The sequence below is a fragment of the Scylla paramamosain genome, chromosome 42, assembly GCF_035594125.1.
Source record: "Scylla paramamosain isolate STU-SP2022 chromosome 42, ASM3559412v1, whole genome shotgun sequence".
Taxonomy (NCBI): Eukaryota; Metazoa; Arthropoda; class Malacostraca; order Decapoda; family Portunidae; genus Scylla; species Scylla paramamosain.
Genome location: NC_087192.1, coordinates 10,500,001 through 10,504,741, shown reverse-complemented (window position 1 = coordinate 10,504,741; position 4,741 = coordinate 10,500,001). Strand labels below are relative to the sequence as shown.

Below are 4,741 nucleotides of genomic sequence, written 5' to 3'. Positions count from 1 at the left end.
ATTTTTTTCTATTGTTTTGATTCCTTTTCGTCAGTGTTTAACTTTATTTCTTTCTAGTGTTTAGCTTCCCTTTTCGTGTGCTTTGACGTTTTGTGTGTGTGTGTGTGTGTGTGTGTGTGTGTGTGTGTGTGTGTGTGTGTGTGTGTGTTTTCACCATTTTTTTTTCTTTTTTACTTCATTAAATTTTAATGGAATTAGGCTATAAATATTTTTATTTATTTTTTCTATTCTTGGTCATTATTTTCAGGACTTTTTTGTTAGTTTTATGTTTGTGTTATTTATTTATTTATTTATTTATTTTTTTTTTTTTTGTGGAGGTGAGAGGGACAGTCATTCGAAAACTCTAGCTTTGTGAAGTCATATTTTTTTTTCCTTTCATGAAGTCCTTTTCTTTATTTATTTTTCTTCTCCGTAAAAAAAAATATTTATTTTTTTTTGCAAAAAAGAATTTCCGTCTTTTTTTTTTACCTTCAATAAAGTGTTACTTTTATTTATTTATTTATCCATTAATAAATTTATTTATTTTCATTATCTCTCCCTACTTTCCATCAAGTTCTATATTTTCACTTGCCTGTACTTCTTGTCAATTTTTCTCTTTTTTTAATTGTTATTATTTTTTTTTTTATTATTCATTCATTGTTTCATCTTTTTACTTTTTTATTATTCATTTATTTTTTTTTTACTTTTTCCCCATTTCTTATCTTTATTACTTGAACATGCTTCAGAATTTTTCCACTCACCAGTTCATGTCTTTCTTTTCTCTCCAAACCCTCTTCTTATTTAGAATTTTCCTTAGCTTGTCTTCTGACTGTTCTATTGCATCCCATTTTTTTTCCTCAAATCTCTTTTTCACAGACCTGTTTTGTTCCCCGTCCTCTGCTGTGCTTCATTCCTTAGTCACAGTCTTGTCATTTCTGCCATCCTTCATTTTCTTATTAATCTGGGTTATTTCTTCATCTTCCTCGAATTTTCTTTTTCTTTATTTTCCAATATCAATTTCCCTTGTTTCCCCTTCATTGTCATCTTATCTAATTTTCTTTAATATTCGGTATGAAGTTCAGGAGTAATGTCTTCATTTATCTAAAATTTCCTTTCCAGTGATACACTATTGCATTTTTCTTTCGTAGGTGTTACGTGAGTCTCGCCTTCGCATTCCGAGGACTCTTGAAATCCATCGTATTTTAAGCGTGGATGGTTTTCGTCTGTCTTCGTGACTCTCCATGATCGCCGCGTCCTCCTCTGCCCCTTATTGTAAGTTTTCCTGGGGTTTTCGTAGCACCGAATGGTTTTGATAAAACCTTTAGGTTTGGAGTGCCAGGGTCAACGCATTTCTCTCTGGCATTCAATCTGTAACGGCCTGTCACTCTAGAATGTGTTGTTGCTAAGAGACCTTACAAATTTAATCAGAATTGCGTTGTGGACTGGAGTTTTCCCGGATTTTTTGTTCGAAGAGGAAGGAAATTGGATAGGATTCTTGGATATCTTTCTGATTTTTAAGTATGTATTTTCCTGTAGGATAATACTGTACTTGCAGTTCATGGAATATTTTTTTTGTATATTCATTGGTTCTATCTTGACTTCTCTTTTCTCCGTATCCTTTCGTTCCATATCACCCTCCTACCATACTCCTCTTCATCCTCCTCCGAGCCTTCATCCATCCAGTCCAAACTTTTGTCTTGCTCATCGTCATTCGAGGTGTCCCAGTTGAGGCCTGTGAGTCCTCTTTGTGGGTCTCCTTGTATTCCTGCGGCAGCACCTCCTCCAGGTAGCCTATAATCTCTTTTTCTATCACCAAGCTCCTTTGCGCCCACTCACTCTTCTGCGTCTGAATGTCATAAGCTTTCAAAATTATGTCTTTGGACGAGCTCTGCAAAACGAACCTGTTCCTTTTAGGTAAAACTTTCTTGATGTGCTGTGTCTTTTCCTTGACTTGGAGCGCCATGACGGCGCTCCAGATCTGCTCATCAAAGAAGCAGTGCTTGTTCAATTTGTCTGGGGCGTGTTGTCTTTTATGAACTTATTTTGTTCCGAGCCCTTCAGGGACTCTCCGTCCTTCAGTGCATGACTCTCCTCTTCCATGTCGCAGTCGTCAAACTGGCACAGATATCACTGGCATTGACTCCCTCTGGTACTGCCTTCTTTGAGGGAAATCATAGAGCAGGAAGGGTTTAAAAAGAGTGTGGGATATGTTCTTATGAACCTGAGGTGATGAGTCATTTATCTCGATCAATTAATCAATCCTTCACTCTGTCTATTAACAGATTGATAGACTGGCTAACTAAGGCTGCGTTTACACCAAGCGAATCGAATCGATTATTCAGTTCATGAAGAATCATTTGACTCGAGTCATTTTGAATCGGCATAGTTTCAACCGACTGAGTCTGATCAACACATCATTCAGTACCAAGGCAGCCTTCGAGTGTGGACGTATTGGCTGTTGCAGAAATAGCAGTATTACTGTGGCTGAGGAAGCGTAGGCGTAGAGATCAGCAACAAATATGGGTGCATGCAATTAATTCTAGAAGACCTGAATTTCTTCAGTACAATACATGTAACTTCTCCTGTAGAGTAGGGATAATAAGTAAATAAAAACTGTTTAACTCACCTTTGCATTTCATTTCTGTAGCAAAATCCTTCCATAAAGCAGCAATGGCATCACGATCTCGGTGCACAGGATCACTAGGATCATATATAGCACATCGTTCTCGTACTAAATTGGTGACTCGCCTTGACTGATGAAAAAATGGGTCCAGACTACTGACTCTGAATCGCCATGAATCGGCATGATTTGAATTGACTCGATTCGCCTGATGTAAACGGTTACGTTGAAACTAGTGTTTCAATGAATCGAATCGATTCGATTCTCTTGGTGTAAACGCAGCCTTAATCTATCCCTTTATTCATTTATTCGCTCGTTCATTTAGTCAGTCATTTTATCCATCTATCTCCATCTATTTATCTGTCTCTCTATCCATTCATCTATCTGTTTATCTAAACAGACTTTCTAACTCAAGAAGAAACATGCAAAACGGTCATGAGAGACCAGACAGTCTGCAGTGTTTACAAGTTCTTATTCGTACCCGTGTATTCCTCCCACTCCGGGGATGCAGCGTGGCCAGACGCCGCTCTTAGGCCCGCGCTGCTCTCACCTTCCTCACATATGTGCTCTATTACACTCTGTGTTTGTGCAGTCCTTAATGTAAATCGCAGTGCAATTCTTAGACATCTGTATAGTGTTCCTGTTGATAATCTCTGCGCTCATTTAATCACTACAAATGGATAAACCTGAAGCGTAGACAAGAATGCCACCAAGTATGGCGACATCATATTTAGGAAAGTTTGGGAGCGTCAGTCGCGGCCGCTAATTGGCAGACTCCATGGAGTGGAGATTGTACTGCGTGAGGTTTAGCTTTTCTTCTTCTTCTTCTTCTTCTTCTTCTTCTTCTTCTTTTTCTTCTGCTTCTCCTCCTCCTCCTCCTCCTCCTCCTCCTCCTCCTCCTCCTCATTTGCAATTCTAGTTTTTTCACCAGTAGATAATTGCCGTATTGAAGGATAGGTACATAAACAGCCTAAGTCTGTTGTTGTTTGTCTTTCTTTATATATTCCTTTTTCCTTCTCTCTCTCTCTCTCTCTCTCTCTCTCTCTCTCTCTCTCTCTCTCTCTCTCTCTCTCTCTCCTTGGTATTTTAACCACAAAATAACTTGTGCCTTTTTTGGGGGGAGAAATAATTAACTAATTTATTATTTTTTTATCTCTCTTTATTTCTCTATTTATTCACATTCTTACGAGTAGTGAGCCAAAGACGAAAAAAAACATCATATAGCTGTCGTCCCTAAACTGAAAAAAGTCTGCACTACTTATGCAATTGTTATCATCTGTTTATTCACGTATAACTTTACTTTTAATACATAAAATACAAACAAAACAGTTCACTTTTTTTTCATTGGTAGAGTCTTTGCAAGAAAAGTATGTTCCTTTTGGTGAAACTAGTTGAATGTATTGGGTTTGCTGAGCCGCCACACGTGCACTTGTCACACTAGCGTAACTTCAAGAGTTACATAATTAACGTTTTGTATTGACTGAGCTTGTTGTAAGGGCAAAAAAAAAAAAAAAGGAAGAAAAGGAAAAACGAAAAAAAAAGCCTTGCTCTAAGCCAGTGCTTCTTAAGCTGGAGGGAAATTACCCCCTGGGGAAAATAAAACAAATATTCATGGGAGATTGAGGGATGAAAAAACGTGTCCAGCGCGTCACCCACTGCCTGAGGCTGCTTCAAACATGCAGCTCCATCCATCTCACTGACTAATGATAACAATTTTCAAGACATCCTTGGCAATAGTTATTAGATACGTAAAATGTTCAAAGACAATAAATCAAAGAAAATAGAGCTAGTTTTTATTTTATTAATTCATATGAACATTAACAACACTTTCTGAAACGGCTGACATGTTTAATGTGGCGTGTTAAATTGGGCAACAAGCTGGAAAAAGTTTGGGAACCACTGGTGTAGAGGGTCAGGAGGCATGACTGGTCCTACTGAAGTACCGATCAATATTTGTGAAGCAGTAGAAGACGCAATATATTTCATCCAAATGTGCCTTGTCTACCTGGAGACCAGAATGTTATTAGGCGGCCCAAGACGTTTAGAGATGCCATTTGTGTTGGTAATATTCTTCTCATCTCACACATGAATATGACCAGGTGTACCACCGGACTTTCTGCTCTAGAGGAACACATCCGTTGA

General features: G+C 38.1%; 1 protein-coding gene across 1 annotated transcript in view; it reads left to right on the top strand.

Moving 5' to 3' along the window:
• Window positions 1–683: 683 nt before the first annotated feature.
• The window catches only part of LOC135093160 (Bardet-Biedl syndrome 7 protein homolog), a 301,301-nt gene continuing 297,243 nt past the window's right edge, over window positions 684–4,741 (top strand). Inside the window, exon 1 of the mRNA XM_063992082.1 lies at window positions 684–1,251. The gene's annotated coding sequence lies outside the window, so the exon portion shown is untranslated. The remainder of the gene's footprint in view (window positions 1,252–4,741) is intronic.